At 52.3% G+C, this 24,747-nt stretch overlaps 1 protein-coding gene and 1 non-coding gene across 3 annotated transcripts in view; both read right to left on the bottom strand.

Moving 5' to 3' along the window:
- Positions 1–24,747, bottom strand: part of LOC144103792 (USP6 N-terminal-like protein) — a 149,869-nt gene that overhangs the window by 94,164 nt on the left and 30,958 nt on the right. The gene's annotated exons all lie outside the window — the stretch shown is intronic.
- Positions 21,841–21,912, bottom strand: TRNAS-ACU (transfer RNA serine (anticodon ACU)). Its single transcript has one exon. It is a non-coding gene; the product is annotated as a tRNA-Ser (tRNA).

Genomic DNA, 24,747 nt, shown 5'->3' with positions numbered 1-24,747 from the left:
AAATAGAACACTTCATAATAAAATGTGATGGCATCCATCCGGATGTCGATGCAGGCACAGTCATTCTTCCTGAGGCCCTAGGGTTTAGAGATAACAATGGGGATGTAAATAAATCTGCGGTGTAAATTATCAAAAAGCGATTTGAAGATTGGTGGCTCAAAAGCACAGAGGTGACATGAGGTTAAAAGCGTAGGCAGACGTATTTATGAAAATGGCGAATTTTAATAACACCATAGTTAAAAAAATAAAGAGAAGAAAAAAGCTCAAAATGGTGGCAACTGCCATCACCACGCTTCAAATGGGACGCTCCTGCCTTCCGTCCATCCATCCGCACACGTGCACGCTGAGGAACGCCAGGTGGTCGAGATGAATACGAAGCCCTCCACTATGACGTTCCTCGCAGCTCACGAGAGCACGTGCGGAACGTTAACCGCGAACAGTACACCATAAGTATGCAAGCAGATGATTAAACATTCTGAACAGCGCGAAAGAAGGGACACACAAGGAAGACACACACGCACGCACACCATACCGTAACATATTGTACAACACTATAACATACCAAATATCGGCTTCGATTCCCCACTTGATTACTGCTAAAAGCACGAACACAAACCTATAAACGAGTTTTGTTTGTTATGCGAAGTACTGAGGCCGGCCAATAAAAAAATGGAGAGTGAAACGATTTAGAGTTGGCAGCAGGGCCCCGCGACAACGCTCCGAAGACGTTCCTGGGGTGCGTATGAACATTTCCTTGGAAAGCATGAAATAACTGTAGCTGCCATTATCTTCATAATCGGGTGAGCATCCCCCTGAAAGCGGGCCACAGCCGATGCCGAGAGAGCGCCAAAATCAGTGGTCTTCGAAGCCGAATTCATCGTCCGAATGGCATCCAGCAGAAACCAACTTGCACCACATATCTCGGCGCAACGAACAACATTCGAAGCAACGCCGGCGCACAACGGAGCAGCCTCGTCTTGCGATGGCTCAGACCACACGGCCCTGAGTTAAGCGTCTTCACTGGTGCATACATAGCCCTATAGCTAGCGACTAAATCGGCATGCGCCAAGTGCACCTTGTAGCACTTGTATACAGCTGTTGCGTGGAGGCACGGTGGTTCGTGCGCCACCACGCTGACAAACACTTTTAAGAGGAAGGGTATGAATGAATGATGCCGATCATCACCATCCATACCCTCCCGCTTGATGATTGTGGTTTATGGTGTTTAACGTCCAAATGAACTACGACTATGAGACACGCCGTAGTGGAGGCCTCCGAAAATTCCGGCCGCCTGGGGTTGTTTGACGTGTGCTCCATCATGAACTAATCACACGCGCAAAGTGTACACATTTCTTATTTTGTAAATAGTTTGTGTATATTACCTCGCACCCTATCCTCTCTTCCTGTCCCCTAACCTCTTTCATTTCATTTCTCCATTCTGCATGCTATACCTTATTTCCGCTGCCCTAGCTCAGGTGCTTCTGTATCGATGGCAGATGCCAGGGCTAGCAAGAATCTTCTTATCCTTCCTTTTTATTATCACTTAAATAAACTACTACTACTACTACTACTACTACTACTACTACTACTTTAACGTGCACTGACATCGCACAATACACGGGCCTCTAGAATTTCGCCTCCATCGAAATTCGACCGCCGTGGCCGGGACCAAATCCGCGTCTTTCGGGACAGCAGCCGAGTGCCATAGCCACTGAGCCACCGCAAGAAATGAATTGAAATTATTTGAGAAAACCTATGACCAAGGAACCCAACGCGTCGCTAAGGCCGAACATGGACGCGCGAGCGCCACGGCCCGTCCGGCGGAGAAAGCATCGAAGAACGCCGAGAGCGCTGCCCGGCATGAAACGCAGAAGGGCTCAACGCAAAAAGGCGCCCGTGTGCTGTGCGATGTCAGTGCACGTTGAGAATACTTAGATGGTCGAAATTATTATCCGGAGACCTCCACTACGGCACCTCTTAGTCTATTTCCCTCCCACCTTCCTCCCTTCCCTCATGGCGCGGTCCGGGTGTCCACCGAGATATGAGAGACATTTACTGCGTCATTTCCTGTCCTCAAAACCCAATTTTCAGCTCTTCGTCTGTGCCTTTGAAAATGCGCCTGGGTTTAGTTTGTCTAATGTTGGCTTCTCCTCGGGTTGACTCTGGGTCAAGCATGTGCCGCGGAATGTTCCATGTTGTTACAAGCCGACAGAGACATACATCAGTCAGCACCCAAAAGAAAAAAAGTAGAAGGAAACTATTGGAGCAATAACATGGAGCTTGATGAGCCCTTCACAGAGGCTCCGGTCAGGGTTGTCCTAAGCAACCTGGAAACCAACTCAGTGGCAGGGCCAGATCGAATCAATAATAAAGCACTTAGAAATTTAGACGACAGTTCGGTCAGACACCTGACGGAATACTTCAACGAAGTATGGAAAACCGGGAAAGTGCCGAAATCCTGGAAACGGGCGGAGGTTGCCTTCATGCCGAAACCAGGTAAACCCGTGAGCATAGAAAACTTGAGACCAATATCACCTACGTCCTGTGTCGGGAAGACCATGGAGCACTCAGCAGGCTTTCCAGACATATGGAAGAACAAAAATGGCCAGACGGGATGAGGTGGATTTTCGTCCAGGTTTCAGCACACAGAATGTCATGCTAAGACTGGACAACGATATTGTGACATTCCTTGTGTGCTACGAGGTACATTCCTTGTGTGTGCTACGAGGTACATTCCTTGTGTGCTACGAGGTTCCACGTTCGACGGCGCGGCGTAGACGGAGACCCAGATGACAGGCATCATCAATTACCCAGCCATGCTCGTTGAGAGTGACAACCAGAACGAAGGGGTTTAAGCCCAACCGGACCCAACCGGACCCGCCGCCGCCGCCGCGGGGAAACAGGCTTTATCCTCCCCAATTGGCGTGGCGGTTTCAGGGGCGGCCCTCCCGGGCACATTCCAGGACAAGGGAACTGTCAGCGGGCCAGAGAGCGCCGTACCACAGCCGACGCTATGCGCTACCGCGAAGACAACATTCTTTCCCTCGGACTCAACACGTGAGGGGGGCGAGACAATAAGTGCGGTGGTATGTTTGTGCGCCCAAGTGAAAGCCCTAGCCCCCCCCTCCTTCCCCTCCGGCGTGGGCGTCCTCACCCTAGGGAGTGTGGAGAAGAGGATATAAAAATCGAGAAGCAGTACGGAAGAAGCACGCTCAGGACGACATCGTTCGCCAAGAGGGCCTTCAGCGCCGAAGCCCGACGGCGTGCAGCTTCTGCCAGCAACCGCTCGAGCCCAACTCCGGAGCCACTCCATCGCCCCCATGAAGTCGTCGGCACGTAAGCTCGGACGCCCCAGCCTCTGATGTATAATCTTAATCATGTGTAATTATTGAATATACCTGTTTGTTTAAACTGAGCCATACGGTGTCTCTTTGCCTCTCCGTCCCGTGTGGACCTGCGCATTATGGGGGTCATCACACTGGTGTCAGAAGTGGGGTGCTCCAATGCAATTGCGCCGAGAGAGAAGTGTAACCGGTAGAGTCCACTTATGCCAAGAGGATCCCCCGTTATGCCTACAAATTTGGTTGCCATACCACCAGACGCTTCCAACACCTCGCGGTCCCCCTTCCTTCGAAGCGTGTTAAAACTGCTCTCCTTAAGCAATGTCACCTTTAACCCCGTATCTATCAACAATTCCATACAACAACCATTTAACTTGCAACGCACAACAGGGCATGCCTCGTCGGCCACACAAACTACCACCACCTCATCATCTACTGCTCCCTCCCCACGCTCCTCAGGCTGGGGAGGACTAACTAGTTTTTTGTCTCGGTATCTGGAGCCCCGATGTAGGCTTGCTTAGGGCGTGTCTCGCCTGCTTCTCTTTGTGGCTCCCCACGGCGCACGTTTTGGCAGAACCTGACGATGTGTCCGCGACCCTGGCAAGCGAAGCATACGATTTCTTCAAAATCTCGCATACCGCGCCTGTAGCTTTGTGGCGGTCTCCGGTTTCCAGCGAATGGGCGCTGTTGAGCGCGCGCTTCAACCTGGCATTCTACCTGCTGAGATAGCAGCTGTTCTAAGCGATCTAACCGCTCTGTCAAGAGAGCAACCTCAGGGTTGAGCACCGCTCTCTCTATGACGCGTACTCTCGCTGCGGCTGTCGTTAACGCCTCATTTTGTTCCTCATCCAATGCGGCCTCCAGGGCTTGGTCGAAATTGCTCGGCTTGCGCGAGAGCACGAACCGGCGCACGGGGTCTTGCAGACCAGCCACGAACAAAGCGGTCATTTCCTCTTTAAGTATATCCTCCGCGTATTTCTTCTTAAGCTGGTCTCCTTCCTCCTCCCTGCTTAACGTATCGCGCGCTAAGCGCTGAAGCCGCGACGCAAACGTTCGCACGTCCTCCCCTACCATCTGTCCGGCGTCACGGAACCTCTGTACTCGCACGTGACGTGGTTCAGTGTCAAAATGCTCAAACGCGAGCTTCTTAAATTCCGCAAATGATTTTGTGGATTTTACTTTTTCGTCTCGCCATGCAAAATCATGAGCAGCTCCTGCCATCTTACACCTCGCCATTCCCAGCATTTGAGCATCGGACCATCCCCCCATTTTCCCAATCTCTTCTAGCATGGAAAAGAAATCGCAGATTGGAACCCCTGTCTTATCTCCTGTAAACGTCGGAATGACGCTTCCTAATGCCAGCATGCTTGCTCCGAGCGACGGCTGTGGAGTGGGAGCTCCCTCAGATAAAGACATTTTTTTTTTTCAAGCCCTCCGGTGCCTCAAGCCTCTCAAATGGGGGTAAAAGTCCCACAATCAGTCCCGTGATTCCCTTTTGATTACAATTTTGAAGTCATGAATGTCGCAGCATTCAGAGGACATTTGCTTTTGAGACCCCACTTCTGACACCAGTGTGATGACCCCCATAATGCGCAGGTCCACACGGGACGGAGAGGCAAAGAGACACCGTATGGCTCAGTTTAAACAAACAGGTATATTCAATAATTACACATGATTAAGATTATACATCAGAGGCTGGGGCGTCCGAGCTTACGTGCCGAGGACTTCATGGGGGCGATGGAGTGGCTCCGGAGTTGGGCTCGAGCGGTTGCTGGCAGAAGCTGCACGCCGTCGGGCTTCGGCGCTGAAGGCCCTCTTGGCGAACGATGTCGTCCTGAGCGTGCTTCTTCCGTACTGCTTCTCGATTTTTATATCCTCTTCTCCACACTCCCTAGGGTGAGGACGCCCACGCCGGAGGGGAAGGAGGGGGGGGGGCTAGGGCTTTCACTTGGGCGCACAAACATACCACCGCACTTATTGTCTCGCCCCCCTCACGTGTTGAGTCCGAGGGAAAGAATGTTGTCTTCGCGGTAGCGCATAGCGTCGGCTGTGGTACGGCGCTCTCTGGCCCGCTGACAGTTCCCTTGTCCTGGAATGTTCCCGGGAGGGCCGCCCCTGAAACCGCCACGCCAATTGGGGAGGATAAAGCCTGTTTCCCTGCGGCGGCGGCGGCGGGTCCGGTTGGGTCCGGTTGGGCTTAAACCCCTTCGTTCTGGTTGTCACTCTCAACGAGCATGGCTGGGTAATTGATGATGCCTGTCATCTGGGTCTGCGAGGCGATTCAGAAAGACAAGGGGAGCTGCAGGGACTCAAATGTTCGGAGAACATTCTTCTGGAGGGTGAGCGAGTGTGACATTCCTTGTGTGCTACGAGGTACATTCCTTGTGTGTGCTACGAGGTACATTCCTTGTGTGCTACGAGGTTCCACGTTCGACGGCGCGGCGTAGACGGAGACCCAGATGACAGGCATCATCAATTACCCAGCCATGCTCGTTGAGAGTGACAACCAGAACGAAGGGGTTTAAGCCCAACCGGACCCAACCGGACCCGCCGCCGCCGCCGCGGGGAAACAGGCTTTATCCTCCCCAATTGGCGTGGCGGTTTCAGGGGCGGCCCTCCCGGGCACATTCCAGGACAAGGGAACTGTCAGCGGGCCAGAGAGCGCCGTACCACAGCCGACGCTATGCGCTACCGCGAAGACAACATTCTTTCCCTCGGACTCAACACGGGAGGGGGGCGAGACAATAAGTGCGGTGGTATGTTTGTGCGCCCAAGTGAAAGCCCTAGCCCCCCCCCCCTCCTTCCCCTCCGGCGTGGGCGTCCTCACCCTAGGGAGTGTGGAGAAGAGGATATAAAAATCGAGAAGCAGTACGGAAGAAGCACGCTCAGGACGACATCGTTCGCCAAGAGGGCCTTCAGCGCCGAAGCCCGACGGCGTGCAGCTTCTGCCAGCAACCGCTCGAGCCCAATTCCGGAGCCACTCCATCGCCCCCATGAAGTCGTCGGCACGTAAGCTCGGACGCCCCAGCCTCTGATGTATAATCTTAATCATGTGTAATTATTGAATATACCTGTTTGTTTAAACTGAGCCATACGGTGTCTCTTTGCCTCTCCGTCCCGTGTGGACCTGCGCATTATGGGGGTCATCACAATATCACCAAAGGTAACAAAGGGAACGCGAGGGTCATTTTAGGACTGGGCCTAAAAATGGCCCCCGACAATGTGAAACGAAGCCGTTACGGAGGGCATGCGGGAGGCAAGCCTGGGAAAGAATGCCTACAGGTACCTTAAAAACTTCTTGGAAGACTGGGAAGTAACTCTCAAAATCCAAGACATCAGATAAAAACAAATCAAGATAGGAGGAGCAGGCACCCCGCAAGGGACAGTACTGTTCCCTTTCTTGTTTTGACATAGCAATGAGGGGTCTTCCAAAATTGCTGAGCAAAATAGAGAACTTGAACTGCAGCATCTATGCAGGCAATATCAATCTATGGGTTACTGAATTTGCCACCTTCCTGGCAAGGTCAAAATTACAAGATGTGGCAGACATAAGTCTCGAATACTCAAAAAAAAGAGGACTAGAGTGTTCACTGTATCGTGCTCGGTCATGCCGGCATACGGCACGTGATGCGCACCGTGTTGCGCGTCAACCGAGAACGACCTATATAAGCGCTCACAATAAACCCAGCGGCATCATTGCCGCTTTCGGATTCTTAGTCGATTGTCAGTCTCTTATCAGCCTGTCTGGGACTGATACATGGTGTCAGAAGTGGGATACATGGTGGAAGCAGCTACGACGCTTCGTTCGTCCCGGCAAGCATGGAACTACTGAAGCCACCAGACCATCTTCGTCTCACGGGAAATGTTCAGAACTGGGAGCTTTTCAAGCAAAAGTTCGAACTGTACGTACAAGCAACACAGTCAGCAAAGCCACTGACAGAAGCTGCTAAAACCGCCAGGCTCCTGACTGCTGCCGGGGACGACGCACTGGAAGTCAACAACTTTACGCTCGCCGAAGATGAAAACAAGCAAGACTACAAGACTGTGGTAAAAAAATTTGAAGAGTACTGCGGAGAACAGCAAAACGAAGTCTACGAAAGATACGTCTTCAGAACAAGGACGCAAGATGAAGGTGAACCAGTGGAGCACTTCATACGAGACCTGCGCAAGCAAGCAAGGTACTGTAACTTCGGACTGCCTTCCGATTCAATGATTCGGGACCAAATCGTGTTTGGTACCTGCAGAAGTAAACTAAGGGAAAAAATGCTGAGAGAGAAGAACTTGACGCTCCAAAAGGCAGAACAAATATGCAAGGCCGCAGAAGTGGCGAGCAAACAAAACGAAGCATGGCAAAGTAACGAGGCAAAAGTGGACGCTACCGAAAAAGGCTATCCACGTCGCAGCCAAGGGCTGAAAAATGCGTTCCAGTGCTTCAAGTGTAACAGAAGACACGAGCCAAGGAAATGCCCCGCCTTTGGAAAAATCTGCCGCGCTTGTGCAGGCAGAAACCATTTCGCGGTTTGCTGCAGAAAGCGTGAGGTTGCCGGAGTGCAACACGAAAATGAGGATTTCGAAATACTGGACGTCACCGTATGCGGAATCCAGAAAATGGACTGGATTGTTAATGCCCAAGTTGGAGGACAGCAGGTTGCATTCAAAGTGGACACTGGCTCCCAAGCCAATCTACTACCACTGTCTGTGTACAACAGATTCCGAACGAAGCCACGCCTGAGGCCAAGTAATTCCGTCTTGCGGTCCTATAGCGGGAATGCAATCATGCACTGCGGAGTGACAACTCAAGTAGTCACGATCAACGATCGTCGGTGCCTAGCAGACTTCGTTGTGAAGCGCGGCCAGCCCATCTTAGGTCTGGGACTGGCTGAATCCCTTACACTACTGTCCCGTGCTGTGGATTCCGTGACCGCAGACAAGGTTTCCCCAGCAGTACAGCAATTTCGCCACCTTTTCGAAGGCACTGGTTGCGCGAAGCGAGAATATCGGATGGTGCTTCGTGACGATGCAGTTCCGGTGATCCACGCAGCGCGTCGCGTCCCCTTGGCGTTACGGGAACCCCTGCGGAAAGAACTTGCGCATGGAAAAGGCGAACATCATCTGCAAAGTGGACGAGCCCACTGATTGGGTAAGTCCTCTTGTTATTGTGAGGAAAAAAGATGGTAGCCTCAGGGTGTGCATGGATCCAACAAATGTAAACCCATGCTTGAAACGGGAGCACTACCAGATGCCACAACGCGAAGATATTGAGGCGGAGCTATCCGGCGCAAAATTTTTCAGTCGCCTCGACGCTAACGCGGGGTTCCACCAAATTCCACTCGACGAGGCCACTTCAAAGATATGCACGTTCGCCACGCCGTTTGGTCGCTACCGCTTCCTTAGACTCCCATTTGGAATCGCATCCGCACCCGAAGTCTTCCAGAAAACGCTTAGCGAGATTTTTGACCCTTTACCAGGAGTAAGGGTGTACATAGATGACATTTTGGTGTGGGGATCTTCTAAGCAGGAGCATGACGATCGCCTGAAAGCCGCTCTATCTGCAGCACAACAAGCAGGGCTAACATTTAACTTGGCCAAGTGCAACTTCGGAGTACAGGAAATAGCTTTCTTGGGCGATGTGCTTAGTCAAGCGGGAATTCGTCCAAACCCAGCATTGGTAGACGGTGTAAGCAAACTGCCCGTGCCAAACGATAAACTTGCCATTCAGCGCATGCTCGGCGTAATCAACTATTTCGGCAAATATCTGCCAACACTAGCTGAGAAAACAAAGCTTCTTAGAAGCCTCATACGGAAGGACACCGTGTTTAATTGGACAGAAAAGCACGCACAAGAATGGGAAACAATCTGCGACGCACTGCGCACTGCCCCGCTGCTGGCTATATTCGACCCCGCGAAAGAAACGAATATAACGTCAGATGCTTCTAAAGATGGTCTAGGCGCTGCTCTGCTTCAGCGACACACCAGTGGCTGGCGTCCTGTCGCCTACGCGTCGCGAGCGATGACCGAAGTTGAAAAACGCTATTCCCAGATCGAGAAAGAGGCCGTATGGGAATTGCATACGCCTGTCACAAGTTCCACCAGTTTGTGTACGGCAGGAAAATCGTAATAGATACCGACCACAAACCATTGATTGCCATTGCGTGCAAAGACATTGGCAGCATGCCCCCCAGGCTTCAACGTTTTTTTCTTCGTCTGTTAATATACGAGTATGCTCTACACTTTGTGCCAGGAAAAGACTTGACACTTGCTGACATGCTGTCAAGGGCCACACCGGCAGGATGTGGAGACACTAGCGATTTCGGCGACATTCAAGTTCACGCAGTTGATGTTCTGTCGTCCTTGGTAAGCGAAAGAACAAAACGGCTTTTGGCACAGGAGACCTATAAGGACCCGGAGCTGCGTGCAGCAGCAGACAACCTGTCTTCAAACAAAGCCGTCGAAGGAACACTCAAACCAGTTGCGTCGGAGCTTTCAGTGATTGACGGAATTCTGCTGAAGGGCAGCAAAGTAGTTATTCCGAAGAAGATGCGTCCAGAAATGCTCAGGCGCATTCACGAGGGCCATCTGGGTCTAAATAAGAGCAAAGCGAAGGCAAGGCGTTTAGTCTTCTGGCCCGGTTTGAACTCCGACATTGCAGACGTTGTACGCAAATGTGCGGTTTGTAAAACCTATGCATACAAACAGCCGAACGAGCCTCTCATGTTACGACCCCCTCCTGATCACCCCTGGTACCGAGTCGGCGTAGATCTCTATTATGCTGGATCCATGTATCTTGCAGTTTTTGACGCATATTCAAATTTTCCAGAGGTCGAAAAACTCGGAGACACGTCTGCAACTGCGGTCATCGACAAGTTGGCAGCCATCTTTGCAAGATACGGAATCCCGGTGGAAGTCTGCACGGACAACGGCCCCGAGTTTTCAAGCTACCAATTCACCGCCTTTGCGAGACGGTACGATTTCAAACACATCACTTCGAGCCCCGAGTTTCCACGTTCCAACGGACTTGCGGAAAAGGGTGTTCAGATTATCAAGCGGCTTCTTAAGAAGACCGGGAACGCACATGAAGATTTTTGGTTAGGTTTACTCGCGTACCGCTCTGCTCCATTGCAGGATGGTCGGTCACCGGCGGAACTTCTGCAGGGCAGGCGCCTACGCATCAGACTACCAGACTTCAGCCAGGAGCCCAAACCACCCGTAAAGAAGCGCCAGCAGCAGTCGTCAGGGAGGCCGCTGCACCAGCTGCAACCAAGACAGATTGTTCGCGTGAGAGGCCAGGCCTGGACACAAAAAGCGAAAGTAGTAGAAAAAGTAGCACCTATATCCTACAACATTGCAACAGAAGAGGGCAGAACGCTGCGACGTAACCGTCAGCATCTGCTGGCCACCTCGGAGGCATTCAGGCACTCCAGCTACAGCGACGACAGTGTGACTGTGACGTGGGAGACGCTGATGCAGAAGAGCCTCAGCATCGGTCTTCACCTCGTGCGACTACGCCGGCACCTAGAAGATCGTCAAGGACTACGGCTGAACCACGACGTTTAGCATACGGTTCCAACTTTGAACAGATCTCTTAGTGGCCTTTATCTCTGTACCGTTTGTTGTTTCAATATTTTATTGCTTGTCGCATTGCTCTTTCTGTGCTGTTCTGTTAAAAAAAAAAGATGGGAAGATGTATCGTGCTCGGTCATGCCGGCATACGGCACGTGATGCGCACCGTGTTGCGCGTCAACCGAGAACGACCTATATAAGCGCTCACAATAAACCGAGCGGCAGCATTACCGCTCCCGGATTCTTAGTCGATTGTCAGTCCCTTATCAGCCTGTCTGGGACTGATACACTCACCAGGTGACTCAAGTCAGAACTCGTAATATACGACAACGGAAGATGCATCCCACGGCTGCCGATTAGCGTAACAGTGGGTGGACGGGAGGTCCCGAAAGTCGGTGAAATCAGGATACAAGGATTCTTCGTCCAGGAAAGAGGGAAAAACACAAACACCCTAAGGAAACTACAGGTCGCAGGTAGTGAGAATTTCACTCAAGGGGCATGGCATGAAGGAGAGGAACTTTCTCCGGATCATGCGAACCTTCGTAATGAGCAGAATTAGCTATGCCACTCCACATATAGAACTCATGCAGGTAGAAATTCAAAAACTAGACGTAATAATCAGAGACTGTACCAAGAAGGCACTCAAACTCCCGGTGCAAACATCAACTCAAAGACTAGAGGAGTTAGGAGCCCATAATAGGTGGACAGAAATTAGAGGAGTAAGAATAGGAGTAAGAATAAGATGGGGAAGCTGAGAGGCACCGAAGCAGGCAGGACCATCCTAAGGATGGTCGGAGAAAACCAAGACAGCCTGGACTCTAGACGGCGGGAACTACTCAAGATCGCCCCCAATACCTAAAAACATGCACCCAGAATTTAGTAAAGAAAGACGAAATCAAAGGGCCAGAGCCCCGGAAAGAAGATCAGAGCAAATGCCGGCAGAAGACGTCGCCTGTACACAGCAGGCAAGGACGGAGCTGCCGTAGCGGCAGTTGTAGACGGGGAGGGCAATCCAGTCATCACCGCATCGATCAACACGCAAAACATCGAAATCGCAGAAGTTGCAGTAGCGCTTGCCTGTAGAGGATCTCGCGCAAGAGAGACAATCGGCGACAGCAAAACAGTACCACGCAAATACAGCAAAGGCAGCATCTCTAAGGAGGCATCCTGAGAGGTCTGTACAGGGAGAGGATATTAATATGGGCCCATCAAAACGTCAGAGGGAGCGAAGCAGCGCACATCCTTGCCCGAGGAACTTACCTCCGGGCAACGATGGAGCAACCAGCATGCAAAAGCCTAAGAGAAGCACATACCGAAAAATCACGGAAGGACTCAATAGAAGGAAATTACCACCCCCAGACAAATCGTTCTCACTAAAGGAACCAATGGCCTGGATGGAGGAAGATACAAACGAACACACACATACTCTTCGCCAAAAATCTTACGTATATACAATCAGCACAAGGTAGAGGACAGGGTATGTGGAGCTAAAGGTACTTTGGCACACAACTATAGGATGTGGCAGCTCCACAGGTAAAAGAATTCAGCGCGAAAAAACAAGGACGAACAGAAGTGGACAGGACAGCGCCCTGTCCTGTCCACTTCTGTTCGTCCTTGTTTTTTCGCGCTGCATTCTTTTACCATGTTCACTGACCAACAAGCCCAAACAGCCGCTTTGGCTCCACAGGGGCTGCGGAGTTCAATCATAAAACAGCTTGGGACGGACGATTTGCTGCGAACCGTGGATCCCGCTACGCAAAAAAAGAAAAAGAAACTCACAGCCTGGCGGCCGAGGCTGTCACCGACCAACGGCACCGTACCCGGCCCGGTAGCCCAATCCCCGGGCCCTCGGGTTAGGCAGAGGCCCATGGGGAAGCAAGCTACCACCCTTTGGCTAAATAAAGTTGATTGACTGACTGAATGAACCCAATTTTCAATTTTCTTTTTCAACGCGCCGCAACGTAAAGCACAGAAACCAGCGGAAGATATCGCGCAGGGTTCATGGTGGCGGAGGTTGGTCATTGCGCCCTCTAGTCGGCGAACGCGGCGGGCCGGCCGGTCCAGATAGCCAAAGGACCTGGCTGACAACAATGTGCGGCTGCATCCATCTATGAGCCGTTTACGTATCCGTCGGCGCCCATTCCTCGGTCGCAATGCCCGGGAGGACTCGTGGACTCCCACCAGACGGCGTGTATGCCCGCTCGAGCATCATCGCAGTTCTTCGCCACGACGGAAGCAGCGCCGGGAGTACGATGGGCAACACGCAGCGCTGACTCGCAGCTCTTTATCTTGAAAGATACCCATAGGAACGCAAATAAAATCTCGCAGGACGGTGCAAAACGATATTCAGCGATAGTTGTCTACGCTAGTGGAATCGTGATATATCATTTACATTCACCGTTATTTATCTCCTTTTCGAGCATCTGTCACTATCACATCACTCGCCACTACAGTGAAGTAGGGGTATAGAGGAGGAGGAAGAGGAAAAACTTTATTAAAGTGAAGAGGGGGTAGGCGATCGAGCTTATGGGTGGGGCCATCATTCCAGGGCTTCACTGGCTTGAGCTGCCCTGCAGACCTGTTGTATGAGGGCCCGCTGGTCCTCCAGGTTATCGCTGGTCAGCAGCGCCTCCCCACCGCTCAAAAGACGTGTTTTCCGTCTGTAGAGTGTTTGGTTTAGCCCCACATCCCCACGAGATGTGGAAAAGTGTAGGGCGGCTCTGGCACCAGGAACAGGTGTAGGAGTATAATGTTTGGTGTACGAGATGTAGTCTATGGAGTTTTTATAATGTTGGGTGTATAACATGTAGTCTATGGAGATTTGGAAATGTGTTCGTCTGTATCTGCCGCCAAGAGACGGCATCTGGGCTGTCTAATTCCCTATGAAATGGAGGGAAGTGTCTCCTTCGAAGACGATGAAACTCAAGGCGTTCGTTATACGTAGAAGGTAGAGGGGCAAAAACGGCCACGGTTTGTGGCCCCGCTCGGTTGATGATGCCTCGAGCTAGAGCATGTGCCCTCTCATTTCGCTCCAGTCCCCCGTGGCCTGGGGTCTAGGTGATCTGGTGGTGCTTGGTGGGGGTGTAGTGCCCATGAGCCTACTGATGTGCTTGGGAACTCGGCCTCTCAGGAAGTTTCGACACGCATGTTGCGAGTCTGTCATCACATGGGCGCTTCGGCCTTGGGACTCGGAATGCCTAATGGCAATGGTCACGGCGGCGGTCTCCGCGGCCGCTACTGTCTCGGCTCTTACGGAAGCCGTGAACAGAGTGGAGAAGCGGTGGTCCACTGCCGCCACTGCGTACTTGTCGTGGTCCGGGTATGCTGCGGCGTCAACATAAACCACGTTCGGAGAATAGGCTAGGCGTCGGCGTAGGTAGGATACTCGCGCTCGTCGTCTGCCTGTGTGAACGCCTTTAAGCATATGTTTCGATATCGGGGCCACAGTAATGTATTTCCTGTGTTGCTTTTCGAGAGAGGATTGAGCATCCAGTGCGCGGATGTCTGCAACTGTGCCTACTCGGCGTAGGATAGCTCGTCCAGATTGGGTGGTCTGAAGTCTTAGTGTCTGAGATGCACGGATGGCTTCTGTTAATTCCGTAAAGGTGTTGAAGATTCTTAGTGCGGTAAGACGCTCCGTCGAGGTGTTTTTAGGAAGGTTCATGGCCGTCTTGTATACCCGCTTATGATAGTGTCAAATTGCTGCTCCTCTCCCTTTGTAAGTGTGTGAAAGGGTAGTTCGTATGTGATTCGGCTATGCACCAGCCGAAGAGTGTCTTCTCGCATTCCTTGGCGATGCTTGGTAATGCGGCTGATTATGCGAGCTATATGGTTTGCGGTGGTTTTGAGAGCCTGGATGGTGTTCGTAACACGGAGGCTGCACTGTATCAAAACGCCAAGGATGCGGATCAGGTTAACTTTCCTGATGGCTTGACCCTCGATCGTGAGGTTGATGGGACCTGCAGAGACGTATCTCAAGCCATGTACTCTTATGACCTCCGATTTCTCCGGGGCACAGTGGAGGTCGCTTTGAGAGGCGAAGTCCTCTATGATCCGGGCTGCTGACGCAAACCATAGTAAGGGGGAAGAGACCATTCTCTTCAATATAATTTTGGAGGCGGGTGTGCATGACCCGTTCATAGAGTCTTCCTGAACATGACGTTAGGGAGGTGGACCGGAGGGAATCAAGTGACGGCCGCTTGACGGGCTTGGGATTGGTGTTAATTTGGGCAGAAAAAGGGAGCTGCGGCGCATAGGCGGCGTGGAGCCGGAAACGTCGACTGCCGACAGGGGCGTTGGCACAGAGTTACTGGCGCTAGTGTGCTACTCCCACGCAGACGACGAGACGACGCTGCTCCAGTAGCGCCGCTGCCACCGCTACTTCTGCTTCGGAGGTCGCGAGTCTTCGAGGTCGTCTGCTCGTTTGAGTCTTGGAAACGACCATGCAAGTCACGCGCTGTGACCATAGCTTCTCAATGCGCGAAGGTCGACTGCAGAGTTTGGTTTCTAACGAAAGCGCTGTCTACCAGTACTTTGTCGGAAAGAAAGTGCAGCAATTTGAGAATGATATCACGCTGCTAGGAAAGAGCACACCAGCGCCGTTAACTCTATGCCAGTGTCCCTGTCGGCAGTCGTGGCTTAACGGCCGAAGCTGCCGCTTTTAGTGGGAAAACACTATTATCCTACCCCCAGTGTCTCGCGCGAAGAAAACGAAGCCTCAGCCAGACTCAGTAAGGGAATGGGCGTGCATGGCAATGAAACTAGCAAAGCGACATTCTGGGGATGGCAACACACGGTTCGGCACATGAGGCGTGTCGCACACATGGTTAGGACCACCTGAAATTCTACCTTGGAATGACCTTGGCCGAATTTTACTCTCAGTCGGTAAACCTGGGTGTGCTCGGGTGGAAAACAGCCTTGACCGAGTCCCAAAATCGAATTGGCGCACCTCCAAAAAGTGAGGTTGGCCCATGCCCGAAAATTTTAAAACTGAGTTTACCCACGTTCGGAACCGACCTGGGGCACCCCCAGAGTATTGGGTTTGGCCCCTCACAAAATTTGGGAGGCCCACCGTGTTTTCGTACAATATTTAGTGCTTACAATGCTAAACCGCCAGTCATTTTTTTTTCGCTGCTCCCTACTCTTGCTGACAAAACTCGTGACCTAGCTCATTGCGTTCGGACCACCACGGAGCATACGCGACGTTACCGCATGCAGACCAATGAGCGTGGCGTGGCGTGTTGCGCTGTCTTCATCTGATGTATGTTACACCACAGAACCGGGAAACGTGTACACCTGTCCTTGTAACTACCACCTGCATAGTGTAGCCGTTACTGGGCTGTCCTCCATCTCTGTCGTATACCCGGACCCCATTTCGACATCAGCGCATTCGACAACGACACCAAGTGGGCGCTGTGGCGGCTCGCCGACTGGGGCTTCGAGCAGAGGCAGAGCGGCCCACCACCGGCCGTCGACGACGTGCAGCGGAAAGCAGCGGCGGCGCGCGCCTAATCTCCGCGGCAGGGGAAAGCGGCGGCGACACCCCCCCTCCTCCCCCCTCCCCCCGAAGGCGGCGGAAGCCCCGCAGTAACCAGGAAGTGCCAGTGCGACACTGAACGAGGACGACGGTGCAGGCCACCGCAGCTGGCCGGCGGGTTTGCTTGGCGCTGTAAGTGCCCCCCTCCCGCGAAGAAGACCCCGACTGCGTTGTTCTTCCTCGCAGTCTATTTGGAGGCAGTTTTCGGCGCAGCAGTGGGACAATCGGCAACCACTGCTCTGCGCATACGGACGCGCCATCACAGGCACAGTCAACAGGCCCCGGGCAGCGCTGCCTGCAGCACGGCGGCCAAGAGGAGAGACTGCTCGTGTGGCCGAAAATTACGGACGAGCCCTCCGTAATACTTTGGCACCCGAGCAGTGCGCGCGCACTTAACAAAATACTTATGTGCTGTGAAGGCGAAAGCATTTTAATTTATTTATACATTTACGCAGCCTTAATAAGGCTATAGCAGGAGTGGGCCGGGAGAGGTCATGTAGAAAAATACAAACGTGTCAAAATAAAGAAAAATCTCAATAACAAGTCATGGCCACACCAAAAATTCGTCAACGGGTACCGAGCGGACGTTTCTAGGCAGCGAATTCCGGAGGTCAATGGTCAGGGGAAAGAAGCTCTGTTCGAACGCCTTTTTTTACTGTCATTGGGAGCTACTAGTTAACTATATTTCATTACTACTTAGTAGTTAATGACTAGTACTAATGTCTCAAACACCTGTCCGGTAAAGGCATTCAGGTCAAAGAACTTCGGGTGAAGGCCTTTAAGAACACATCACATACGCGTACATGTAAAAGACCGTGTTAACCAAGCCACACCTCACTTCCGGCTTAGCTGATGTCACTTCCGGTTTGGTTGATGTCACACGCAATTTTCGCGGCCATTTTCGCGGTCAACGATGACAACGCCGGGTTTCGTTGCTGATCAGCAATGTAGGGCTTTAGCCTTTAAATCAAGAATGAAAGTTGGCTGTGCGAAACAGAAAGACGCAGGAACTCTCACTTCTGGGCGGACACCTCAACCGCGCCGCAAGGGAAGGGAGGAAGGTGGAAGTGAAAGAAGAAAGAGGTAGGAGGGCTGCGGAATAATTTCGAACAACGGGGGATCTTTGGAGCACAGAGAATAAAATGCATGTCTGGAACGACCGAGCTGTGTGTTCCATAGCTCCCAAAGCCGCTGCGACCAGGAAGGCTAAAAGTGATGAAATCCTATGAGTTTACCTGCACATGCTTACATCCAGACCATTTTTAACCAAATGTCGCCGCTATAGATATCGCGTGTTCAGCCCGAAACACGCCCAGTACATGTTCTAGACAAGCGTTTTGTCCTCTGTACACACTGACACTGCACGTCACACGGTAGCCCTTTTGCGTTCCGCCTCTGTCAAAACGCAGCCGCCGTGGCCACGGTTGATCGGGTGTTGGTTGGACCCTAGTCCTCCGGCCCAGTGGCCGAGCTCACCAAGCGCTGAACCATCACTCCGGATCTGGGCGGCAGTGAGGGGGACATGCGCGCGGTGCAAGAGTCACATGAGGAAGAAAGTCGAGCCATCGTTGTGCCTCACGGGGGTCACACGTCTTTTAAAAACTGCCTATAGTGCGGAACAAAGGTATGACCGCCCTGCGAGTTTCCCAAAGCGCGCTTCCCGCATCAGAGATGGGCGCCTGGATGCCCGCTCGCCTCGCTTTCAGGGTGGGGACACCCGTGGTACTACCCCGCGCCGCCGTTTCCACCTCTCAGCGGCATGTTGGGTCCCACGTGTCAGTTGCGTGCAGTGCGCTATGCGTCTGGCACGGTTTGTGTGCGGTCGCGTGGCGACTGTAATAATGCTGCTGCTCTGGAAATAGACAGTAAATACTTGTTTCAGTCGTGGCAGTAGTGTTTTGGCAGTTTTGAGCGTATTTTGTGCATGATTCACTCGCTCCGACTACACGACAATCGAAAAGTTATGACGAACTGCTGTTTTTTTTATGTCAACGGCTGCACTTTAAAAGAACGGCAGTTATTTGTGTTCCTTGATAGTGATAATTTGAAAAATATTAGTGTCACCGAATTCCATAGAATTATGCTCCTTTTGTTGTTTTTAACGTAAAGACTATTCACAAGGCCCTAAATTTCTCTTGTATACAAGCAGCGCAGAGCATCTATGACCTGCCAAATGCAATAATTTTGCGTAGTCAACACATACTTTTCCAACATTCTGTGAAGCGTCTTTGTCTTGTTGCTGCACCGCGTCTGAAAAATTCCACGAAATAATGTCATATTTATCTTCCAATCAATCTGTCGCCTCACTGCTCTGACGTGAAACGCTGAGGACACGTCTGAAACCAAATGACCATGTTTTCTGAACTGCTTCCCTTAGTGGCTTGTACCGCAACAAAATAAAACAGTCGCTTGCGTTTCCTTTTGAATGGTGTTGACTACACGTAGACTGATGATGCGATGCGACGACGTCTTCCTAATTCGTAGTGACTTTAAGTGGCTTTATTCGAGGACAAATTTAACTTAATTTATTTTTCCTTTCAAAACATGAAGAAAAATCAACAAAAGCGACTGATCCACGAAGAGACCTCACAAAATCCTGCCAACTAATCTTAAATCCCTTTGTCCCTGCCAGGGTTAAATAAGAAAGCGGAGCCGGAGCAACACAGAAAATTGGTTTTTGAGGAAAGGAAATTGTCTCACATATCTCGGTAGATAACCCGAACCGCGCCGTAAGTGAAGGGAGGAAGGTTGGAGTTGTAGCGAACCATGACGGCCGCGCCTGATGCCACATAGGCAGATCATGGTTTTTATGGTTTTATGGGAGTTTAACGTCCCAAAGCGACTCAGGCTATGAGAGACGTTGTAGTGAAGGGCTCCGGAAATTTCGACCACTTGCGGTTCTTTAACGTGCGCCTAAGCAGATCACTCACGAAGCATCGATGAAAGACGAAGCGCCGCAGCGCTGCACGAGATTGCAGCCGCCCGATTCTTGGCCGATCCCCCAGTGTGGGTATGTGCCAACTTTTGATAGGCTAACAACAACAACAACGGATGGACTGGCCGTCTTCTGCGCTGCCCGCCGTTCTGCTCGCCGTTTTGTGTCGCCCGCCGTGAACTCCTTCCCCTGTTGTGTTTGCGCACGAACCCATTTCACTTGGTGGAGGTGCCGTAGAAAGAAGAAAGAGGAGATGCCGTAGTGGAGGGCTCCGGAATAATTTCGACCACTTGGGGATTTTCAACGTGCACTGACATCGCACAGCACACGGGCGCCTTTGCGTTTCGCCTCCATCGAAACGCGGCCAAAGCGGTCGGGATCGAACCCCTTACTCGCTTCTGCGGAACCGTCTGCTCCAGTTGCTAAGAGACGCTTGCTTGCGGTCTCACTCGATAGTAGTCGGGCAAGGCAATAGATTTCTCATTATGGAATGAGTCTGGGCTAGTTGTAAAACCCCGTTTGAGGTAAAGCACGCAGGAAGACGCGGGCTAGTGAACACGACCGACAAGCTTTCATCCCTGTGGCTGCTGTCATTGAATGAGGGAAACAAAAGTAATCTATAGGTTATGGTAGCCTTCGTCCGCGTCCCCTTGCGCTGGTAAACACCGAGGATATCCCTAGTGAGCTGGCGCAAAGAAGTAGAGAGAGGGGAGGGGCAAAAGTGCCTTCGTGGCATCAAGATAAAACAAATAACAAACTGAACAACACGCTGCGACGAGAGCTTACACGCAAGAGCGCCTAAATAATACGGCTGCCTTATTGGGAAACGCCTTTGTGATCAGGTCGCGAAGAAGCCGATCGGCAAATTTTGATGTAGGCTGGCTGGTTTTAACACTCGCCTTTCAGGTTTCTTGGCCTACGTTCTTGGCTTTCTTGGCCTAGTGCAAGCGCTTGTGGTCTGAACATGCGACTTCGGACCGCGTGGTGCAGAACGTGCGATGTGTACCGAGGCGGCTATAATCGTGAGAAGAGAGGCCGCGACACGTAACGACAACGAGATGCCTCTAATTGGAAGAAAGGCGGCGCAGAACGCACAAAACTTGCAGAACAGAGGCGAAAACGGGCCACGCCCCTTTGCTTGAAGTGAGCTCGTAGCGTGTGTGTGATGCAGCAGTCAGAGACCAAGTCAAACCAGATGGCCTGACCAACGTACATTTAATTAACCCCAAAGTATAAGAGCTAAGTCATGCGAAACGCGTTTTCCGGAACAATTTCTGCTGGGGACGGAGGAATAATGCACTACTTATCTTTGCATCCTCATAATTATTTAAATTAGTTGCCATAAAAAGCGCCTTCTGGCATCGATTTCATGGCGAACGAAAAGCTGCCTGAATGGCAGTCATTGGTCAATATGCAACTGCAGCTCGAAATAAGTAATGAAATCCTGATTGTTGGAAAAGTAATTAAAATGTCGAGTATCCGGGTCAACAGATTGAACTGGAATATGCTGCGCTAATTGTAAGAATGCTGTTATGAGGGAACACTGCGCCAAATGAACGCTGCAGAAGAGAACCAACGTGCGTGAGTGCACCGACTGTTCATAAGGCGCTGACTTTCTCGGCAGATTAGCTCAGAAAGATAGCATACTTTAGGGAAACTACCTCTGATTCGCTGTTCAAGCAATCTCTGCTAACACCCTGTCTCGGTAGAATACCAAATTTCCTCAATTTCCACGCGACGGCTGCAGTTTTTTCTTCGTAACGGCGGGCCGCCGCATTGCGCTCAATGCAGCCGAACGGGAGAGTGGGACCCAACATGAGCCCGCCGAGAGCGGTGTCTTCACCCTGAAAGCGGCGCTGGCCCATCGAGGCACCCTAATCAGAGAGCCGCCAGGTGAGAGCTTCGTATTTGCCTCAGGGGAGAAAGCGCGGATTCTGACGCAGAATAATGAATGGGCACCCGTTCAGGTGCATAGAAATATTCACGTGCATGTGATTGTCGATTAGAAGGAAATTTTTAAAAGCAGAAACAGTGTCCCACCGACAGTGGCGGGAACGGGGCGGGGGGGAGGGGGGGGGGTATAGTCGGAGCTCGATGGCAAGTGTTTCATGCCATGCATGGCTGGGCAGATGCCTGCAGGAGGTGCTCCAGCGTCTCGTCACTGCCACAATGTGTGCAGCTAGGAGATGGCGCCCGGTCATGGCAGCACTTCCTCGTGGTCAGTAGCGCGTTATGAAAACTTTATAATTGGTTTTTGGGGAAAGGAAATGGCGCAGTATCTGTCTCATATATCTTTGGGCACCTGAACCACGCCGTAAGGGAAGGGTATAGAGGGAGTGAAAAAAAGGAAGAATAGGTGCCGTAGTGGAGGGCTCCGGAATAATTTCGACCACCTGGGGATCTTTAACGTGCACTGACATCGCACAGCACACGGGCGCCTTAGCGTTTTTCCTCCATAAAAACGCAGCCGCCGCGGCCGGGTTCGAACCCGGGAACTCCGGATCAGTAGTCGAGCGCCCTAACCACTGAGCCACCGCGGCGGGGCCTATGAAAACTGAAAACTGGTTTTTAGCCCTTCCCTTACGGCACGGTTCAGGTGTCCAACGATATGCGAGACAGATACTGCGCCATTTCCTTTCCCCAAAAACCAATTGTATAATTATATATAGGAAATGAAAAGTTGCAATGCCTCCTGTCTCACTTCTGCAGGGTGAACACTACAACCGCTCCGTGGAGGAGTGAATGGAAGAGAGAGCGTAAGGCTCCGGAATGTTGTCGACTACCTGGGGCTGCTTAACGTGTGCACTCACATCACAAAGCACACGGGTCACGGACGCCTTTGGCCGGGTTCTAACCCGGGTACTTCGGCTGAGTTGCCGAGCGCTTAACCATCGAGTAGCGATTTACGGGTCACTCACTCTTGGAGGGGCGGCTGAAGAAGAGGGAGGGGCGGTCCCATTTCAACAATGCATTTCGCTGACTGTTTTCGGTTACAAGAAATGGTGTACAGCGTAGTTTCGAAACTATGCGAAATTTCCCGCTCCGAGTTCCGTCACTCAATCCACGTTTGCTACTTCGGCGTGTCCACTCGAGTCAAGGGGATGGATCGCGGACAGGGTGCTGTGCTCGGCCACCTGCAGCGCCATCGTGTACTGTCGAGAACGTTCGCTCAGCGAGAGACACACGCGAAATCAACCGCCACCCTCAACAAGCTTCGGAAGATGTTCGGAAGAACATTTTTCGCACTTTCGGCCACCCTCATCTTTTAAAGAAGTATACACACCTAATTTTGGTGGCATGTTTTCTTCTCTACAATAACGCGGAAGACATAACTACGCATGAATCACCATGTGGAATTCGCCTATGACCGCCGCTAAATAATTTACAATCGTATTTTTCTGTCACGCTGTTTCGGTTTCAACAGCCGAACGGTGGTTGTGACGCCAAAGAGCGGTTTTATATCAAGTCAGGCACGCAAACACGTCGATATAAACGCTGCCTCATCGTCTTATAATTCAGTACAGTGCTGAAAGCAGCCTTCCTAAAGAGCCGGAATGACAACGAACGGGACTGCCCCCTAGGTGGCGCCGCCCTGTTTAGCTGGCTGCCTATCGTGCTCCGCTTTCACCTGCCCCTGGCCTAGTCCAGGGCTTCGCCCGCCCCTGGATTTCCTCTCCATCGTTTCCGGAAGGCTTCCGAAGCACGTGGATACCATCGGCATCACGGCCCGCTGCCGGGCTGGCCCTCCAAGCGCCTCCAAAAGTCTGAAGCGGCGCGGCGCCTCGCTAACCCTAACGCGCCGCGCCTGCACCTCTGCAATGATGCAGCGTCTGACGAAGCCCCTGGAGCCCAGACCCACTGATGCCGCCACCGCGGGGCCTACTCCAACCGCCCACGCCACCGCGCAAAATCCTGTCGCAACCACTGTGAGCGACGCTGGGAGCTCCGGATCGACGGCCGCGGCGCAGCCGGCAGCGTTCGTCGTCGCCGGCAGCGTCCACTGCTAGCCAACTCCACGCTCTAAGGGACGCCAACACCTTTGGGCCCATAGACGCGTCGCAGCCGCCTGCGTTCGTCGACGCCGCCGGTGCCGCCGCGCCTACACCAGCCACATTACCCGCTGACACCAAGACCTGCAGCCCGGCACCAGCGTCGCAGATTGCGCCTCAGGCTGGCGATTCGTCGGCAGACATGGACTTCATGGCGTCCCCGGTTGACGACACTCCATTCCCGGAAATCGGCTGGAGCACCATCGGTGCCAGCCGTAAGCCTGCTTCCGCCACCCGACCCCGCTCCGAGCTCATCACTGTTGGCATACAACTCCCTCCTGGTACCCTCAATCCCAAGCTGCCTCTCTACGCCGTGCTCGCCGCAGTCACCTCCGCTGCACAACTTTCCTTTAAGACCAGTGCAGACATCACCCTTCAGGCCAAGCCAGCCCAAAGCCTTGTGTTTTTAATAACTCATTCTTCTCTCACCGCCCACCCCCTACTTTCTATCACGCACCTTCACCTTCACGGTAAGCCTGTCAGCATCAAAACTTATTCCCCCCATCCTCCCATCTCATGCATCGGCGTCATCCATAACGCCAGTGGCCACTTCACTCCTGATGAACTCATGCATGATCTAGAATCTTTCAAAACAGATATTCTCGCTGCTCGCATGATGGGATCCACTCAATCAGTGCTCATAACGTTCGCTGGTACTGTCATCCCCCACTTTATATATTTCAAACGCGTTGCCTTCCGGTGCCGTCCTCATAAACCTAAGCCTCCCACCTGCACCCGTTGTCTCACTCTAGGCCACCGCGCCCACCAATGCCCCCAGCACAGCGTTCCGGCAAAGTGCCGTCGCTGTGCTGCTCCTCTGCCCGCTGACTCTTCCGCTCATGTGTGTGCCCAGCCCTGGTGCGTTCATTGCCAGGTGAACACCCACCCCTCCCTCGACCCCACTTGCCCCTTCCTCCTTGCTAAACAACGCGAGTGTGCTAAAGCTGCATACCTCCGACGCCTAGCTTTGCGCCGGGCCACTCAACCCACCACCTCCTCCTCCTCCAATCATGAATATCCATCAGCTCCGATCACGTCACCACCAGGCTCCTTCGCCGCCATAGTTAAAGGATCCTCGTAGCCAGCGTCCCTCTCTTCCACTACACCACCCTCTCCCTCCTTGACTGACGCGAGCCGCTCCTTCGACCTCCGGCTCGCAATGCTGGAACGCCAGCAGCGAGAGCAGCAGCGCATTTCCCACGATCTACAACAGCAGATACATGCCTTGACTCAAACCCTCCAGACAACCACCTCCTCTCTTACCTCCCAGCTTAGCAAGCTAAATGAGCACCTTGCCACGTTCCCCACTCCCTCCTCCAGCGCCCA

The sequence above is a fragment of the Amblyomma americanum genome, chromosome 9, assembly GCF_052857255.1.
Source record: "Amblyomma americanum isolate KBUSLIRL-KWMA chromosome 9, ASM5285725v1, whole genome shotgun sequence".
NCBI lineage: Eukaryota > Metazoa > Arthropoda > Arachnida > Ixodida > Ixodidae > Amblyomma > Amblyomma americanum.
The sequence above is the reverse complement of the archived record's forward strand: the minus strand, read 5'-3'. Positions and strand labels throughout refer to the sequence as shown.